This window comes from Lutra lutra, chromosome 3, assembly GCF_902655055.1.
Source record: "Lutra lutra chromosome 3, mLutLut1.2, whole genome shotgun sequence".
Classification (NCBI taxonomy): domain Eukaryota; kingdom Metazoa; phylum Chordata; class Mammalia; order Carnivora; family Mustelidae; genus Lutra; species Lutra lutra.
Window position 1 is genome coordinate 186,285,464 of NC_062280.1, and position 21,230 is coordinate 186,306,693.

General features: G+C 41.2%; 1 protein-coding gene across 2 annotated transcripts in view; it reads left to right on the forward strand.

Annotated features, from left to right (window-relative positions):
- CLDN10 (claudin 10) overlaps positions 1-21,230 on the forward strand; it is a 125,672-nt gene that overhangs the window by 69,072 nt on the left and 35,370 nt on the right. The window lies entirely within an intron of this gene.

Here is a 21,230-nt window from a genome sequence, read left to right on the forward strand (position 1 = left end):
ACAATGGAGGGAATTCTGTTCCAGTGACAGTCACATCTCCAGAGATTTCCTTTAATCTCCATAGTAAACGCCAGAACTTTAAGCTTCCCAAACTACAGAAGCATTTAGCTCAAACATGAAAGACTTAATTCCTCAAGAACCAGCAGCTGCACAGTTCCTCTTCTTTTTTAAGACTCCTTCCTCTGTGAAGGAAGGGGCTGGGGGCTACAGGTTAACCTCAGGCCTTTGAAGATTTTGAAAAGCTGTAGGTAAAGTCTTGGAATAATTTTGACCTAGTTTGGGCTTTATGATTCCATACAATTACACACGATTGTGCTACCGTTTTATTTTAGATTTTTAAAAGTTAATTTATTTTTTGTATCATCCTGATGCCATATTCATACATAACAGGATCCAAAGACATCCACAAACTGCATTTGATTGCTATTCCTCTTAAAGTTTTTTGAACATTTCCCCCACCTTTTTTTTTAATGGCATTCATTTGTTGAATAAGGCCATTTGTCTTTTAGAACATCCCACATTCTGGATTGTTTTGCCATTCACGTAAATTACACAACCCCCTTGGAATTGGTTCGTGTGTACCATGTGGTACGGAGAGCTATTGCGGTTTTTTCTACGTGGTTATCCTATTACCCCAGCAGCATTTATTAAAAGATTCGCTATCTAGGGGCGCCTGGGTGGCTCAGAGGGTTAAGCCTCTGCCTTCGGCTCAGGTCTTGATCTCAGGGTCCCGGGATAGAGCCCCGCATAGCATCGGGCTCTCTGCTCGGCGGGGAGCCTGCTTCCCTCTCTCTCTCTGCCTGCCTCTCTGCCTACTTGTGATCTCTGTCTGTCAAATAAATAAATAAAATCTTTTTTAAAAAATTAAATTAAATTAAAGATGTTCTATCTAGAATCAAGAATCAATCAGTCTATCTATCCATCCAACCATCCATCTATCCATCTATCTGATGTGTTCTTCTGGAGTAGTGTTGTTGGAGTCGGGAACCGATGGCCAAGAAAGAATTCTTGAGCCGTCTTCGGTCCACAAAGGTGATTTTATTAAAGCACGGGGACAGGACCCATGGGCAGAAAGAGTGGCTGCCCTGGGATTATGTGGAACAACTCAAATTATATACTTTTTATAACTACAAATTATATACTTTGGGGTTGGGGGGAAGTAAAGACAAGGGGAAGTTCCAAAAGGATTCTCATATGCCAGAGAAGACTCATATGATCTGGAGACCTGGCTATTGGGAAGCTGAGGTAGTTTTTCCCTCTTAGCAAAGCATTAACATTAAGACAGTTGGGAGTGAGTTTCCTGGAGGAACGTTCTACTCTGCCTGCCTCAAATATTTGTCAATGGGCTGCAGGTTATAAGGACATTTAATTTTATCTATGTTTTCTTCTGCCTTTGTTTCCCCCATCATGTCCATCTATCTCTCTCTGTGCAGGACTGTTTTTAGGCTCTGTACTCCTTCCTATTGGACTATTTGTCTAATACCACTCTGTGCTAATTCCTGTGTATTTGTAATGAATATTGTTACCTCGTAGAGTAAGGAGTCCCAGCTTGGGGCTTCTTTAAGAGTATCCTGGCCATTTTGGACTTCTGTGTTACCAGATGCATTTTAGAATCACCTCGTCAGGTTCCACAACAACCTGTCAGAATTTTTGTTGGAGAGAACATTGAATTTATGAAACAACTGGAAAAAATTGTCATCTTTATAATATTGAATCTTCAAATTAACAAACATGACGTATGAAAATGTATAATCCTCAGACCAAGGAAATGGGGTCTCTGCCATGGACCCCAATTTAAGGTTTTCTGTGGATTGTGCCCCTTTCACATCGACTAGTCTGCTGGGTCAACAGGATAGGTCACTCAAAGCTATCCCTCCCTCTCTAGACTACAACCTGGGTATCAGGATCCTGAAATTCCCTGCCCAAATGGCTTCAAACCCACTTCTAGGACCTGGACAGCCCTTAGGGTGTCCTCCTGAAGCCAGAGAAACCCATCCACATAAGCTCATGAAATTCCCCTCCTGGTGCAACATAAGGTGGAGCCAGGGCTGGAAAGAGCCATGGGATTAGGGAGAAAGAATCTGAGTCAGGCTGTGTGCTGAGCATGGAGCCTGACATGGGGCTTGATCTCACAACCCTGAGATCATGACCTGAACTGAAACCTACAGTTGGACACTTAACCAGCTGAGGCACTGAGGCGCCCCCGTTTACTAACTTTTTAGTGGAGTTTCAGGAGGAAGTAAATGTAAATATGCCTGTCTATCATATGTGTACCCAGAAGTCTATCTTCTCGTTTCAAGCGCTGAGCTAACATGGCCAGTCTGTGGTCAGTGTCTATCACCATATGGCTGTGTGCAATTCTGTGTTTCCAAAGGCAAAGGACATCTTAATCCAGTAGCAGTTATAGCCATCCACTCTAAGAGGAACGTGTATTCGTAAGGGAGTTTTGTGCTCATCAACTGGAGTCGAATTGAAAGTGTGCTGAAAGACTGACTTCTAGATTCAGCAGCAACATGAAGATTTTCGGGCTCTGTGATCAAGTCCTGTGATCTCAAAGTGTGTTTGAGGGGCGCCTGGGTGGCTCAGTGGGTTAAGCCTCTGCCTTTGGCTCAGGTCATGATCTCAGGGTCCTGGGATCGAGCCCTGTATCTCAGTGGGGAACCTGCTTCCCCGCCCCCCTGCCTCTGCCTGTCTCTCTGCCTCCTTGTGATGCCTCTCTCTGTGTCAAATAAATAAATAAAATCTTCAAAATAAAAAAGTGTGTTTGAAGGTTCCATGAAGCACTTATTTGCTTACTTTGTTCAAAATCTTTTTTCTTCCCCCCCTGTGTGACCGTTTCTCTCAAATATCATTATATGCAAATGAGTCACACATTTTGGTGTCCAGTATTTCTTGGTTTACACATACAGTATGAGCAAAAAGAAAAAAAAAAAGTTAGCCACTAAAGGAAGCCAAGAGCTAGATGAATGAACTACCTGCTAAAAAATTAAGTTCAGATAAGATATTGGCAATGAGTAAGATCAAATAGAAATAAATATGAGGACTTGCTTCTCCCAAAGAACTGACACCCAAATTGAGTGACACCAACTCTAAGGAAAGGGAGCATGTCCCCACCAGTCCAGTGTGGAGACTCATGGCAGCAGAAACAAGAACAGACACCATAGCAAAAATCAGTCAATGAGATTTAACTGCATTCATGGGCCATTTTATTAAATGGGTAGTTGGCAAGGAAAAAAAAGGTTCATTCAAGAAGTTGGTAACTCTGCGTTCAAGAAAGGAATTAGCTGGGTCATTAAGACACCGCGTGCACTGATCTCTAGAGCTTGAACATAGCATGAATTGATTGTTTACAGAGAATTAGAAAAGGTGCCAACATACATGGTTGATTGATGGCCAATGGATGTTTTGTTTCTTTTTGAAACAAAGCTGGAAACAAAGTTTCCTGCCCACCCCCCGCCCCACCTTGAATGTGAAACTGGTTGGGTCAGTGAGATATGCCTGCCCACACCTAGTTTTTTCTAACATATATCTTTGTGTGACTATGATCATATAGATCCATGCTATTATCTGTAGGTTTCTAAATCGAAAACCAGTAAAAATAATCAGGAAAAGAACATTCAACTGATGCTACTGCAATCTCTTCTTGCTTTGCGTATGGATTTATTTCTTCTCCCGGTAAGTCAGGAGTACTTTCTTTTCCAGTGATTAGAAAAGTTTTCATCAGAGCTCCTGAAATATTTCTCCCATGGCAAGCGAGATTTCCAACTAATTGAAGTGAATAAACACGCCTCTTTCCAAAGAATGTGCCATGTTACATAGAAAACAGGACTTGAAAGGAATTGTTAAGAACTATTAGCCTTATTAACATGTTATTTTTTTTATTTTGTCAAGGGCATAGGGAACTAGTCCTTCGCATAGAGTTCTTAGCTTTTAGGTGAGCCTGCCCCCAGGCTAGAATGATTTAGTCACCTGGCTTTCCTGTAACTCTTATTATTTTTGGCTTCATGAGGCGGCATTCATGCACGAGTGGTCCTTTTCCATTCCCCAAAAGTCTTTTGTAGGACACTGCTAGTCTTTTTTCTTTCTCCACTTCTCTGCGTGAAGTGTGCCAAAACCTCTGGTTGTACTCAGGGCTGATATACAAATAACGGATACATTTGCTATTTTTCTATTTTTTTGTTTAACATTATGGTTTCTTGGTTTAGCAAAGATTGCTCTCCCTCAAAACTAACTTCTTATATATCCGATCACTTGATACTGCTTCTAATAATTACAGTAAAGAAACTATTGTAAATTATCCTAGAGCCAATCAAACCCAATATAAGTGTTATGGAAAGCCACTTTTAGTATTTAAAACACTGAGTTTGTTATACTTAAATTAAAAAAAAAAGGTACTCAGAGTATATAAATTTCATGTACTGAAACACCAGGCCACATTCGTATGATGATATTTAACATACACTGACACCAACTAGAAAGAAAGATCGTTACTCTGTTCACATTTCTAAACACTCATACTTGTTTATTCTTGAAACTAGAGGGAGGAGAGAGCATCAGAAAGTTTCCACAATGCCCCAGGAATTATTTAAATCCATTTCCTGTGCAGTGAAATCCCTATGACATTTCCAGAGCTGCTGTTTATTTTGGGATGTGAAAGATGTTACAATTCTTTGTGCTTAAACCACAACATTGATGAGTGGCGTGGGACAAAGACTCAAGTAGGGCAGTAAGTGTCCGGGCGATCCCTACCGGAAGGAAAGAAGCTATTGAATTACCGGGAGCAGGCAAATTGGCCCGGGTTGGCAAGCTCAGCGGAGGCTGAAAAGAAGACTGACACCCATTGTTCCTCTCACCTGCTCGAGTGGATTTGGTCTACAGCAGCAGTTTTCTCTCTCGCTACCTTCATGAAGTGCACAGACCAAACGCCAAATCACACGAAGGAGAATGTTGATACACTGGTTGTCAGCTTGTCCACCGAGAGGAACACGGGCTTCACAGATGCTCAAGGAAAACACCTTGTATTTATCAGCTAGCCCACACCATATATGTTTTGACTGTCTGTTTTTACTGAAGTGTTTCCCTGAAATTCACTAATCTTTACAACATCCTATCGTCATAAAAACAGTCTAAAAATGACTTTTCTTTCTTTCTTTTTTTCTTCCTTGCTTCTTTTTTCACTCAGTTTTATTTGACACAGAACATTATGAGAGTTTTAGGTGTACAATGTAATAATTCAATATGTGTATGTGCAGTTGACCCTTGAGCAACATGAGTTTAAACTGTGCAGGTCCACAAATAGGTAGGATATTTTCAATAAATACAATATAGTACTGTCAATGTATTTTCTCCCCCCTATGATTCTCTCTCTCTCTAAGATATCTATCCTTATAGATAGATAGATAAGATCTATCTAAGATAGATAGATAGATAAGATTTTATCTATCTATCTATCTTAGATAGATCTTGTATATATATAATCTATGTATCTATATATAACTTATCTATCTATCTATATCTTATCTAGATAGATAGATAGATAGATAGATAGATAGAATTAGATAGAATTAGAAAGAATTAGAATTAGAAGCAGTATCAAGTGATCAACCTGCACAAGTGGCAGGGCAGGGATGGGGCAGAGGAGAGAAACTCGAGCAAACTCCATGCTGAGGGTAGAGCCTGACTCAGAGCTTGATCCCAGGACCCCGCTGACCTCGCGACCTGAGTGGAAATCAAGAGTTGTATGCTTAACCAACTGACTCATCCAGGCATTCCCCCTTATGATTCTCTTAACAACGTTTTCATTTCTCTAGCTTATTTTATAAGAATATAATATATTATATATAATATAATTATATATAATTATTATATTATTATTAATATTAATATTAATATTAATATTAATATATTAATATTATTAATATTATTATATTATATTATTATATTATATATAATATAATATAATATAATATACATAACATACAAAATATGTGTTAATCGACTGTTCTGTTATCAGTAAGATTTCCTGTTAACAGTAGGCTATGAAGTTTTTCAGGGATCAAAAGTTGTAAACAGATTTTTGACTGCACAGGCATTGGCAACCCTAACTCCAGCATTATTCAAGGGTGAAATTATCACCACAAATCTAGTTAACATTTGCCTCCATAAATGGTTTTCTTTTCTTCTTCTCTTTCATATTTCTCTTTCTTTATGAAATAAATAAATGAAGGAAGGAAAGCAGGAAGGAAGGAAATCATTAATCTAAGTTCATGTTCTAAAGTCCCTGAAATACCTCTTGCCATTCAGCCACTTTAGAAGGGAAGAGGCTTAGGTAAAAAAAAAAATAAGAAGTATTCATTGAGCACTCATGAGCTGTGCACCCTGTGAGATACAAAGACGTGGAAGACCTAGGTCTTACTTGTAGGGGCCATACTGTCTTTGGGCAGCCCCAACAAACGGAGAAAAGTTCAGGTCTATAGGCAATCCAAGTGAAGGATAAATATCCAGGGCCCAGCAGTGCTGATGGCTAGCCCCAGTGTGATGCCTCCCTCCACACTCACTTCCCTCTAACTTCCTCCTACTACAGGTCCCTACACACTCTGCTGGCTGTGTCTGCAAGCCTTTCCCCCTTCCACATGCCTGAGTATCCCCCCTCATTCAGCAAGCCCCAGACCCAGCTCCCTTCCTCAGAGACATTCTCCCTGACACGGAGCACAGATCAGCTTCTTTGTTATATAGCTTCAGAGTACAGTAGTTCTTTATTCGTGAGCATGGGATTCAGTTCATAATTATATGGTCACTGGAGGGATCATTTGAATAATGGGTAATCTCTACTAGATTTTAAACTCAATGACACATAAACTGTATTTCCTTTTTAATTCCATTCATATCCCCAGCAATTCACAGCATCTGTTGTGTAAGAGGTTTAGCACAGGAAAACACATAGAAACTGTTAGATTGTTCGTTTGTTTTTTTCCATTCTCAATAAGAAAGAAAAAAAAAACCATATTGTTATAACCATATAAACTACTGCCAGGATAGCTTGTTAATAAAATAAATTTATGAAAGATTTTTTCTAAGTAAAAAGAAAGAAAATGTTTGTAGAATTATAGAGTCTTGGGTTGGAAAGGAGATTTTGGGTCATCTGGTCCACCTGTTTATTGTCAAATTTATGAATGTCTCTAGTAAGTCTCTTAAAAAATAACTATATATATATATATATATATATATAAATGTTAAAGAATTGAAATGAAATCAATTCTGTATTCTTTAGAAACTGATTATTATATAAAGCGTTTAGAAGAATTCTTGATTCACAGTAATAATTACAGTACTTATTATTGGTATGAACAATGTTACCAGGAAACCTCTAATTGGCAGTGCATTATTTTAAAAGAGCACAGATTTCAGACCTAAAAACCCCAGGATTAAGCCACAACTCTGCAACTAACTGGGTATGTGGCTTTGAGCAGTTCATTTAATATCTCTAGGCCTTATTTCTTTTTTTTTTTTCCTCTTGGCATTCAATGAGTGGTAGTCAATATGGTTATAATAAAACCACAGTGAGGATAAATCAGATTCTGTGTTTACTCGCAAAGAGCTCACAGTCCAGTGGAAAATAGGTGAAAACTCCAATTCTGTGTAGTAGATGCAACAATGGAAGGAGGCCACCAAGAAGAACAGAGAGTAGCTCTCTCACCTGGCCTGCTGGAGGAGGAAAGACTTTGTTTAAAAAGTTAATGAAAAGCAATTCTCCAGACAGATTGAGGGGAAAAAAGACAATCTGGGCAGGGGAACACTGTGAAGTGGTTTTGGTATGATCCCAACAGAGTATTCCAAAGTCAGGTGTGGCAGAACATGGGCAGCAGATCCCGGGGTATGTTGTATGTCATGTTGAAATTCATGGGTTTCACACTCTGGGTGCTGGAGAACAAGTAGAGGGCTTTAAATGAGAAACAATCAGATTCATCTTTTAGGAAATCACCTGGAGAGTCATACGGTGGATGGCTTAGAGGGGCGAGGCGAGAGGCGGGGAGACCAGTTACGAGGCCATTGTGAGAGTGGAAGAAAAGAAGGCCTAAATCAGGAAGAGTCTTGAGGGCAGGAGAGGTGAGAATGATTCAAGAGATGGTTCAGGAATAGAGTCAGCCAGATGGGGTGACGTGGAGTACAGAGATGTGAGGGGTCCAATGTGATTCAAAATGAGTGATGACTGGAGCGCCTGGGTGCCTCAGTTGCTTAAGCATCTTGCTCTTGGTTTCAGCTCAGGTCATGATCTCAGGGTTGTGAGATCGAGCCCCCGTCAGGCTCCGCACTCAGTGTGGAGTCTGCTCAGGAGTCTCTCTCTCTCCCTCTGCCCCTCCCCACCCTAAAATAAATAAATCTTTAAAAAAAATAATGACTCATTGGGACGCCTGGGTGGCTCAGTTGGTTAAGCAGCTGCCTTCGGCTCAGGTCATGATCCCAGCGTACTGGGATCGAGTCCCACATCGGGCTCCTTGCTTGGCGGGGAGCCTGCTTCTCCCTCTGCCTCTGCCTGCCATTCTGTCTGCCTGTGCTCGCTCGCTCTCCTCTCTCTCTCTGACAAATAAATAAAATCTTTAAAAAAAAAATAATAATGACTCATGACTTGCTGGTAGAGTGGGTAGACAAAGAGATATTCCATTAGTCAGGATGGAGGATATAGAAGGAAGAAGGAGGGGCTGGGAAGCTTAGGAAAGCGGAAGTGAAGATGAGCATTTGATTTTGGACATAGTAAGTGTGCGGTACCAAGGAGCTCCCAAGAGAAAGGAGGTATCCAGCAGGGCACGGGAATCGGGGCTGGGTAAGGGAATCCCCATTCTGGAGCCACTAGTTTGCCTAGGGAAAGGGTATGATGTGAAAAGGAGTACGTGGCAAGCACAGAATGCTGGGGAGGCCAGCCATTAAGCAGGAGAGAAAGCACCAGGGTCAGGCAGAGAGACAGAATGGAGAACAGGGTCATAGAGACCAAAGGAAGAAAGTAGTTCACAAAGGAGAACTGGTCAACCATCAGAATGTGCAGAAAGGTCAGGCAACAGAAGGAATGGGAAATATCTACAAAAATCCCTTTGTATGAAACCACATGGCACCTTCACTGGAGAGAGAAAGAGGAGGAGACTGCATTGCATTGGCTTTGAAGTCAATGGGGTGACGGGGAGAGAGAGAGGTCACGATGACAGACAGCTCTATCGAGATGTTTGGTTGAAAAAGAAAAAAGAAGAAAATTTTCAAAATGTCCCCCAAGGTATCTTTAAAGATATTTGTGTATTTCCCCAAACTGGAAAGGAACAACTCCTCTGAGATCTTCATCCAGGCAGGAAGTTCACCCAGGGGACGATCTGTCCCTACCCTACAAAAATTACAGTCTCAGGAGGAAGACAAGTGCTTACTACTGTTGTCTAGAGAAGACTGTTCCTAAGAAGCACTACTTTGTAATCTAACATAGGGCAAAAATCCCAAACAGATTTTGATTTAAAAGAAAACTGTAGATTCCTAACACTGGGTCCTTCGTATGGCCCTTTTTTGCCTCTCAGTGGCAAAAATCTTTGCTTTGCCGCTCGCTAGTATTATCTTTACCATGCCTCTAACATCTGTTCTTTCGCCTTCTTTCCCAGGGTCTTTAAAAAAAACTGCATTTACTTTTAAGCCATCGACTACATTTTTTTAAAGTTCACGTTGAAATGTCTTGACAATTGTTATCCAAAAGAGGGCGCAAATTTCTCATGAAATATAGTGCAGTATTTCACAAAATTTGCTGGCTCCTACTAGTATTTAAATTTCACAGCTGCTGTAATTTAATGCAGAAACATTATTTCTGTGGCATATGCATATGAATTAAGTCCCATTGTGTGAGTGCTAATTAAGAACCTTTTGCATCTTCAAGAGCAGTTTCAGAAAAGAGCCAAACTAAGTTGGAGCCAACATTTTTCTATTTTGGGTAGCCAAATCAAATCAAGATAGGCATTTTAAAATTAAACATTCAATGGAATTTAAAAAACCCAGTTTGTTTACAATCTTCTAATTTTAGGGTGTATTTCCATTCTACCCCTGCTCAAAGAACAATTAGTGAAGTAATACAGTTCAGACCTTGTTTGTGGGCGGTTAATAGTGAATCAGGACTTTTTGTCTTGTTTTGATCACAGCTGGAATTGTTCACATTTTTTAAAGGTTTTATTTATTTATTTGACAGACAGAGATCACAAGTAGTCAGAGAGGCAGGCAGAGAGGGAGGAAGGGAAGCAGGCTCCCTGCTGAGCAGAGAGCCCCGATGCAGGGGTTGATCCCAGGAGCCTGGGATCATGACCTGAGCTGAAGGCAAAGGCTTTAACCCACTGAGCCACCCAGGTGCCCCTGGAATTATTCACATTTTAAATACCCAGTATGTATGGCTGTTCTCACATACGAGAAGCCATATGACTGGTGAATAGAGGAGATAATGTGAATTCTGATCCCAGCTCTTCCTTTAGGTTGAACCTCACCATGACTTGGATACATTTTCTGAGGGAAATGATATGCCAAAGGTGTCCTGAACTTCTGGTGGGCTTCCTACATGCAAGTTATGCAAATGGAAGAAAGTGGGAAGAGGAAGTCATTTTTTCTTTCTTTCTTTTTTTTATTATTATTATTATTATTATTATTATTATTATTATTATTATTAAGTAACCTCTTACTCTGGCTTCTGTAACTGGCTTCTCTATCTATAGTACCTGTCTGGTAATTTGCTGGTAGAGGTAACAATGAACACTTATCTGGGGAAACACCACCACTTTGATTGTCTTCTAACCTTCAGAATGAAACCAACTATGAGTAGAAAATCACTCAAACTTTATTTGTGAACTGATTAGACACTGAGAACTGCTACCAGGACCCTAACAACTATATCTTCTAGTGGAAACACACAAGCAGCACTAAATGAGAGCAAAAGCTAAATTCGTGGTCCCTATTTATGCACCAGTCTACAATAACATTGCCAAGTGCATGTGGGTAGGGAATCAACATGACAACAAGAACCAAGCATTATTTCCAGTTTTCATTTAATTACACATCTAAGACCCATTGCTAAAAGATTTCTAAGAATTACCAACAAGTGCTTGTACTTACCCTTCTTAGATGATCACAGAGTGCTATAATTTGATTTACCACGTTGAGTTCTGCTTGTGCCTGACCAGAACTTACCTTCATCACACACACCATCCAATGGAAATGTCAATGTGTATACCCACCTGGAGATTCCCATGCTATCTTGTCCAGCTTCCTCTTTTTGTGACTCTAAGATCTAATCTCATCTTCTTTAGGGCACAGTCCAGACCACATTTCTTTTCTGGATTTGGGCGGCCCATGACTCCTTTTCCTCTACCCCTGCAATAGCCAACACCCTTGTTCTTTTGTACCCCTTTTGGCAATACCCTGAGCCCCCTTAAATTTCACTCCCTGTAGACTCCACCAAGGTGTTTTTAAAATACTCAGCTTGCTGGGTGATGCCAAATTTTGTTACATTTCTGAAACTGTCTTGCTTTTCAATAATAGAAACCAGGTCAATCGACCACACGGAAAATGTTTAAGGATAGCTGTGGGAGAGCGGAGGGTACAGAAGAGTCAAAGACACAAACACATCCTGTAACAATACAGAAGAGAGACTGTGGGGGCTCCTGATAAGATTGGATTTTTGACTCTGTTTTTGCATTCAGTATTTATATTGGGACATTTGGGAATACAGCATTTTTTCAAGATGTCTTCTCTGAAATGGCCATTTTCCAGTTGGTACATGACTCTTTTTTTTTTTTAAGATTTTTCTTAAATTTATTTATCTGACAGAGATCACAAGTAGGCAGAGAGGCAGGCAGAGAGAAAGGAGGAAGCAGGCTCCCCGCCGAGCAGAGAGCCCAAGGAGGGGCTCCATCCCAGGACCCTGAGATTATGACCTGAGCCAAAGGCAGAGGCTTTAACCCACTGAGCCACCCAGGCACCCCATGGTACATGACTCTTAGAGGTTTGCCACATTTACTGGTATAAAACTCATAATGAAATCAATTAATTTAGAAAATGGATCTGATTTTATAAAAGTTTTTTAAAATATCAGTCAGAAACATGTAGCCGGAAGAAAGCTATCACATTAGACAAAGGCTTTAATAATATATAAAGGGAAATGGGAAATAAGGCTAACCACGAGACAGCTTAATTTCTTATTGATGTTATATTTTCTGCTTTTCCAGTACATTATCATGACAACACTTGCATATTCCTTTTTTTTTTTTTTTTTAAGGAAAACTGTGAAAATAAGATGCTCATTGTTTTGAGCTCAAGTGTTTATGATTCTTTTGGTTCTTATTCAGCTTTCAAAGGATAATCTTGATTCTTTAACAAACATTTACCTTTAAGAATTGTCTACCACTGAAATCCAGCAGGATATATAGTAAGTTACGAGAGAGTACCTCTTAGTTGTTAGTCTGGATTAGACGGGAAACACGTGGCATATTTGAAAATATCAGAAAAAGCTAAACAAAAATTAGGTGCTGGCTAGTGCTTCTGCATGAGAAATGATATTAATTCTTAAAGTTGGCTCCCTTAGTTACCTGTAAAAATATCGTCAACAGTAACTTGAGTGTGAGTAATCGAGTTAAACTTTGTGTTTGTTGGAATATTGCTTCTTTCCGTGGACACTGACAATATCAGTTTACTACCTATGACACTTTTTATTTAGAACTGAAAGTGATATGCAGTCCTTCTAAACGTTGAAAGTTTTCTCTCAAATAAATAAATAAAATCTTTTTATAAAAGTAAAGTTTGGAGGTTTTAGCACCTAGGCTCTTTTTTTTTTTTTTTTAAGATTCTTTTAAATTTATTTATTCATGAGAGACAGAGACAGAGAGAGAGGCAGAGGCAGAGGGAGAAAATGCAGGACTCAATCCCAGGATCCCGGGATCATGACCTGAGCCAAAAGCAGATGCTTAACCCACTGAGCCACCCAGGCGCCCCACTTGGGCTCTTTTGAATGTGTTATGCTTAATAAGGCTTGTTCACAACCATGGGCATAGGAAGTTCCTTGCAGTTGACAAGTGTGGGATTTGGAACACCAATTGGAACAGCCCGGTGGCCCTGTGGCCCTGTGGCCCTGTGGCTCCGCCCTCACAGTGGGAACTCAGCAGCTGTCCATGATAAACCTGGTTCCAGCAGTAATCTGCTGTGGGACCTTCTACAGGTTGCTTAATTCCAGCCATGAGAATAAACACTGACACGAATGCCCAGCATAGATCTAAGGGAGTCAGGCTGTTTGCCCATAAAACTGAAAACTCCCTCTGTCTTTCCTTCTAACATCTGGGACAGGGAAGAGTTTGGAATGATGGGGCTGTTGACTACTGTTCTTTGCTTCCAATTAAAAGAGGCAAATACAAGCTTGTGACCATGAGTAGGAGGGAGTGGGGTAGCTGGGATAGGGATGAGCAAAAGGTAAGCAAAATTAGAGAATGAAGAATAAATCTCTGGGGGCGGTGAGGGGGATTTCTCGGTGTTTCTAACTCACCTGCGGGTTCCCGATGTGGATGGACCACAAGTACGTTACACTCTAGTCACTTGGGTTCCGTTTGAACCTTCCTTTCTCTCCTATCCCTCTTTCCCTTTGCCTCTCCCATTCCTTCCTGTTTTCCCTTTGTCAACACTGTTTGAAGGGGAGGAGGAAACAATATCCTCCTACTGAATTTTTTATTTCCTCCTTCTATGTTTAGAGCCAGGAACAATTCTACAGAATCTCTTCAACCCATTCACAATGGGCCAAAGTAAACGTAAATTAACAAAGTATTAACAGCTGGTACTGGGGGCCAGGTCCTTGAAATGCCACTCCCAGGCTACTTCCATACCTCGCACCCAACTTTGATGACAAACACAAAACATGACCAAAAAATTTCCAGCACTGCACTGACTTTATGTTTTTCATTTGTAAGAATGATATTTTATGTCTGTTGCTTTACAATCGTGGGAATTTGGACAGGAGGAAGATGTGATTGTGTTTCAGCTCCATTATTTCATCTACGCAAGGATTATTTGATTTAGAATATGAATGTAGGGGCACCTGGGTGGCTCAGTGGGTTAAGCCTCTGCCTTCAGCTCAGGTCATGATCTCAGGGTCCTGGGATCGAGCCCGCATCAGGCTCTCTGCTCAGCGGGGAGCCTGCTTCCTCCTCTCCCTCTCTGCCTGCCTCTCTGTCTGCTTGTGATCTTTCTCTCTGTCAAATAAACAAATAAAATCTTTAAAAAAAAATTTTTTTTTAAAGAATATGAATGTATGTGCTTTAAAAGTTAGTTTTAAAATGTAGTCACAGGGATGCCTGGGTGGCTCAGTCGGCTAAGTGTCTGCCTTCAACTCAGGTCATGACCTGAGTCATGGGATCGAGTCCTACATTGGGCTCCCTGCTCAACAAAGAGTCTGCTTCTCCCTCTGCCTGCTGCTCCCCCTGCTTGTGTTCTCTCTCTGGCAAATAAATAAATAAAATCTTTAAAAAATAAATAAAATAAAATGTAGTCACAAATGTGGTTCATCTTTGGCCCTACTTGGCCTGAAATAAAATACCGTATTCCTCCTTGAAGGATGCATGTTATATTCAGTAAATAATGAAAAAAAGTTGTAAAGTTTAGAGTCATAATCATAACCATAGTTTTTTTGTTTTTTTTAGAAACCATAATCACTAAGGACCCCCATACACATCTGTTCACTGGTTAGGTGAAGCAAGCACTAGCATATATATATGGGGGTGTCGTATCCACCCTTTTGAGAAGTCTCCTGCCCTGAGACTAAGAGTCAGCCAGAGCTTTCCGGGTGGTGAGAAGAGTGCCGTTTCAACTGGGGAGGATTGTGGAGATGTATGCTACTTAGAGCTGAGCTTGGTTTTCCCTAAACCAGTAAAACCAAGTGTCATGAAAGTCAAAATTAATTGGGTGTTGGGAACAAGGATACAAGAAAGTGGTGATTCTGATCTGTGGGTCAAGTTGCCAAGTGGCAATTCCTACTACATTACAAGTAGTTAACTCAGCTTACAAATGGAGCAAAGCAAGGGTACCTTGGGGGCTCAGTTCGTATAGCACGCAACTCTTTTTTTTCAAGATTTTTAAAATTTTTTTTTAAGATTTTATTTATTTACTTGACAGACAGAGATCACAAGTAGGCAGAGAGAAAGGGGGAAGCAGCTCCCTACTGAGCAGAGTGCCTGATGTGGGGCTCGATCCCAGAATCCTGAGATTATGATCTCAGCCAAAGGCAGAGGCTTAACCCACTGAGCCACCCAGGCATCCCAAGATTTTTAAATTTTTTTTTTAAGATTTTATTTATTTATTTGACAGACAGAGATCACAAGTAGGCAGAGAGGCAGGCAGAGAGAGAGGAGGAAGCAGGCTCCCCGCTGAGCAGAGAGCCCGATGTGGGGCTCGATCCCAGGACCCTGGGATCATGACCTGAGCCGAAGGCAGAGGCTTTAACCCACTGAGCCACCCAGGCGCCCCGATTTTTAAATTTTTAAAGAAGATTTTGTTTATTTGAGAGTGAGAGAAAGGGAGCACCAGCCAGGGGGAGGGGGCTGATGGGAGGGAGTAGTAGGCTCCCCATTGAGCAGGGAGCCTGAGATGCTGGGCTCAATCCCAGAACCCTGAGATCAGGATTTAAGCTGAAGGCAGAGGCTTAACTGACTGAGCCACCCAGGTGCCCCAAGACTTTTTTCATTCTTAAATAATCTCTGTACCCAACGTGGGGTTTGAACTTACAACCCCAAGATCAAGAGTCACATGCTCTGCAGACTGAGCCAGCCAGACCCTCCAGGCATGTGACTCTTGATCCTGGGGTTGTGAGTTTGAGTCTCATGTTGGGTGTAGAGATTACTTTAAAAAAGCAGAACCAAAAAACAGCAAAACAAATGAAAAAACATACTGCATTTTCCCAATTTCGTATTGTGTGCTTCCAAACCCTGTATAGGAAAATTTTTTAATGATGAATATATTATCTATATAGGTATATACACATGGGTTTTGAGAGACAAAAAGATCAATCATTTGAGAATTAATTTGATCATTTGAAGTATAAACTAAGGCCCCATATTTGCTGCAAGAGTATAATTTGAAGGAATATGACTTTTTCTTCATTTAAAGATTATTTATTTCAAAGAATAAATAAAAAATTAGACATTTACAGATAGTTGAGAGTATGCTTAACATTCCATCCAATATTGTAAGTTGTCCTTTTTTACCAATAAATTCAATGACTATTTATCAAATGTCCATAGTATTGTATATACAGTTTTTTTTTTTTTGTTTTTTTTTTGACAGAGAGATCACAAGCAGGCAGAGAGGCAGGCAGAGAGAGAGGAGTTTTTATTTGACAGAGAGATCACAAGCAGGCAGAGAGGCAGGCAGAGAGAGAGGAGGAAGCAGGCTCCCCGAGAGAGCAGAGAGCCCGATGCGGGGCTCGATCCCAGGACTCCGAGACCATGACCTGAGCCGAAGGCAGCGGCTTAACCCACTGAGCCACCCAGGCGCCCCTGTATATACAGTTTTATAACATCAGTGCTTTTTAAAAAATTAAGTAATTTTTTTATTTTTTAAATTAACATGTGATGTATTATTTGTTTCAGGGGTACAGGTCTGTGATGCATCAGTCTTACACAGTTCACAGTGCTCCCCATAGCACATACCCTCCCCAGTGTCCATCACTCAGCCACCCCCTCCCTCCCACCCCTTCCACTCCAGCAACCCTCAGTTTGTTTCCTGAGATTAAGAGTCGCTTATGGTTTGTCTCCCTCTCTGGTTTCATCTTGTTTCATTTTTCCTTCCCTTCCCTTATGATCCTGTCTTGTTTCTCAAATTCCCCATATCAGTGAGATCATATGATAATTATCTTTCTCCAATTGACTTATTTTGCTTAGCATAATAACCTCTAGTTCCATCCATGTCGTTGCAAATGGCAAGATTTCATTTCTTATGGCTGCATAATATTCCATATATATGGAATATTATATATGTATATATAATCTTCTTTATCCATTCATTTATTGATGAACATAGTTCATTATAGTTCATCTTTCCATAGTTTGGATATTGCGGACATTGCTGCTATAAACATTGGGGTGCATGTGTCCCTTTGTTTCACTACATCTGAAACTTTGGGGTAAATACTCAGTAGTGCAATTGCTGGGTCGTAGGGTAGCTCTATTTTCAATTTTTTGAGGAGCCTCCATGCTGTTTTCCAGAGTGGCTGCACTACCTTGTATTCCCACCAACAGTGGAGGAGGGTTCCCTTTTCTTCACATCCTCACCAATCTGTCATTTTCTGACTTGTTAAGTTTAGCCATTCTGACTGGTGTGAGGTGGTATCTCATTGTGGTTTTGATTTGTATTTCCCTGATGCGGAGTGATGTTGAACACTTCTTCATGTGTCTATTGGCCATTTGGATGTCTTCCTTGTAGAAATGTCTGTTCATGTCTTCTTTATAACATTAGTGCTTTAATTTATTTGATCTTATCCCTCTCACCAGGAAATTAACATGAAAATAATGGGAATTTTATTATTTGCTTTTCTCCTCAACGGTATACAAAATCTAATAACTAACAGACAGACGATCATTCACATTACTTAACCAAATTTCATTGGCTGCTTTATGTAACATGTCAAAAAATTACAATATAATCTTTCATGTAGTGTTTTGATTGGGAAACAAAACATTGGTTAACTCTATAGGATTGCATGTGTGGATGAATTGCATGGTGGGGAAGGAGTTGACTCAGGGCATATTTGTTTGTCAGAAAGATTTATGTCCCAAATCCTAGAGGTGTGGCAGTTTGTAATAATCGCAGGCAAAACATGACATCAACTTTGTTCTTTAGATCTTTTTATTAATTCTTTACAAACCCTAAATCAAACATAGAAACAGCTATAGCTTTGAACCACGAAAAGAGGTGTGTCTATTATGTCTGCCATATTATCAGCATCAATTCAATTGTTACTTCCTTTCTTTTCATGTTACTATTCAAAAGTCATTTATAAAGATGACGCTGCATTAACCTGAAACGAAAACCTCCTAGCAATATACTCATAAATATTTTATCGGCACAGATACATCATTGAGGAAAACCTGTATTAAATATGACAGTTTTCAACTTCTAAGTAGTCAAACCGTGCTTTTAATTCCGATTTTTCTTCTGCACTAAACTTGGATGCTTTTTCAAATTTACTATTTTGGGTTTTGTTTTTTTTTTAAGATTTTATTTATTTGTTTGAGAGAGAGACAGTGAGAGAGAGCATGAGTGAGGAGAAGGTTGGAGGGAGACGCAGACCCCCCGCGGGGCCAGGACCCTGATGCAGGACTATCCCAGTACTCCAGGATCATGACCTGAGGTGAAGGCAGTCACCCAACCAACTGAGCCACCCAGGCGCCCCAAATTTACTACTTTTGAAGAGGAACATGCACAAAATGTTATTCCAATTGATACGGGTACTGCAATATTCACTTTATACTTAACATACATTAAGAAATCACTTATGGATTCTGATTTCCTCCTCTACAAAATGTTGAATTAAGTAAGTTTTAAGTGCTTTCTAACTCCAGTATTCTAGAACTATAAAACATGTATGCCATTGTTTTTAAATGATACCAAACTAATTATTTTAGTACAAAGTAAAATAGACATAAATACAGAAGAACTAGATTGTTACAGAATTTTTTTTTTAAAGATTTTATTTATTTTTATTTGACAGAAATCACAAGTAGACAGAGAGGCAGACAGAGAGAGAGAGAGGGGGAAGCAGGCTTCCCGCTGAGCAGAGAGCCCGATGCGGGGCTCGATCCCAGGACCCTGAGACCATGACCTGAGCTGAAGACAGAGGCTTAAACCCACTGAGCCACCCAGGCGCCCCTGTTACAGAATTTTTTAAAAAGATTTTATTTGAGAGAGAGTGAGAGCAAGAGCTGGAGGGAGGGGAAGTAGAGGGAGAAGGATGAGCAGACTCCCCGCTAGCAGGGAGCCCAACATGGGGCTCGATCCCAGGACCCTGGGATCATGACCTGAGCCGAAGGCAGAGGCTTTAACCCACTGAGCCACCCAGGCACCCCCAAAGCATACGTTTTAAGCCTGAAGCTCTTCCTCAGCTCTGGACTTATATAAACAACTTGGCTCCTCCTCCTCCTGGAGGTCTTCTGGGCATTGGAACTCAGGGTCTCTGATACTGAACTCTTGTTTCCACCCCTCAACCTGATCCCTGAGAGCTTTCCTCATCTCAGGAAACAATCTGCCCTTCCAGTGCCTGAGGCCAAAACCCTGATGTCTTCCTTGACTTCTACTTTTCCACTCATACTTCCCAGCCCATCAGCAGCAAATCTCACCAGTTCTAGCTTCAAAGGAGACCCAAAATGCAAAATCTGAGCATCTCTCACCACTACACTTCTACCCTCTTGGTCAAAGCCACCACCGTCACCCAGCAGGATTATGGCACTAGCTTCCTAACTAGCATCCTCGTTCCTCTACCGACCTCCCCGTTCTGACTGATCTCAGAATGGAAATTAGATACCTCTTCTCACAAAACCCGCTGGGGTCTCCCCTTTGCAGTCGGAGCAAAAGCCAAAGTTGTTAGGATTTACAGAGCCCTGCATGAACTGTTGACACCACACGCGTATACACATTCCCAAACACATCAAGAGGCGTGGGCACACACACAGACCCAGAAAGACACATGAACACGCAGATAAGCACACAGTTGAGACAGACACAGACACTCAGATGCACACATGGGCCTACAGGGTCACACACACAGACCCTGTTCTCTCTCTGTCCTCATCATCCCCACCATGCTCCCCTTCACTCCCTCTGCGGCAGCCGGGAGGACCCCTCCACTGTTGCTCAGACAAGTCCGAGGCGCTCCCCGCTCCGGGAATGCTCTGCAGAAAACTAGCCGCATGGCTAGCTCCCTCTTTCCTTCAGGTCTCTGCCCAAAAATCATCTTCTCGGGGAGCCCTCCTCTGGCCATCTAACTAAAATTTAAAAGCCAGCCTCCCCCCGACACACACTTGGTAGAATGCCCGGGTGCGCACTGTCTTAATGTCTTTCTCCCTAGCATCTATCATCTGATACACTAACCATTTCTCCAACGTATTCTTGCCTCCGCCGATGGGATGTATGCTGTGTTCGGGTGGAGATTTTGTCCATTTCACTCTCCATATCTACAACGTGGGAAAGGACGCCTGCAGTGTGATAGGCCCCCGATAAGTACACTTTGAATTGTTTCAATGAATGCGTAATGCCGTGTCACCATGAAAGCAAAAACTGAGCCAACCATATAAGCTGTTCGAGCTTCTCGTGGCAGGGAACCCTCAGCTCTTACAATGGCTTCCCCAAGCGTTTGGAACCCCCAAATGTCAGACCGACCGCCTGGCTGGAGCTTTTTCTAGCCACTATTCCCGCAATAGTCATTGGTTCCTCCCAGGTTTCAGGGATGTTCCGCAGTTGCTGGCTGCCTCTGCTCTTAGTCATATCCTCAAAGGGACCTTCCACAAGTTCTGTGGCCGGTTGGGGATGCTCTCAAGCATATGGGAGAGGAAATGCAGCACAAAGATCAATGGTCAAGAAAACTTGTCTTTGGGACACATTGAGCAAATAAAACATGTTGGGGCTAGGTGGCTCAGTGGGTTGGGCCTCTGCCTTCGGCTCAGGTCCTGATTTCAGGGTCCTGGGTACGAGACCCACATCGGCCTCTCTGCTAGGCAGGAAGCCTGCTTCCTCCTCTCGCTCTGCCTGACTCTCTGCCAACTTGTGATCGCTCTCTCTGTCAAATAAATAAATAAAATCGTTTTAAAGAAATTTAAAAATTAAAAAAAAAATAATGTTTGGTGATAAGGTGCTTCTGGTTACAAGACTGTTTTCTGAAACTTGGACAATCTGTTCTAAAAGGAAAAAATAAAGAGGAAATTGGTTGCACTGACATGACACTAATGCTTAACTCAGTCATCGTGTTCCACCTTTTCTCATGTCCCCAAACATGAACTATTGCTTTTCAGATGCATTAACTCTCCAATGTTATAGAGCTAGATATCTGAGAGGAAGAGAGGGCTGAAGCAGCCCAGGGAGGGAGAAATCAGTCAACGGTCCTGCCTCCCTCCTCATTCCACACATACATATAAGCTCATCTGAAAAATCCTCTTCGTCATCTTTTTTTTTTTTAAGATTTTATTTATTTATTTGACAGA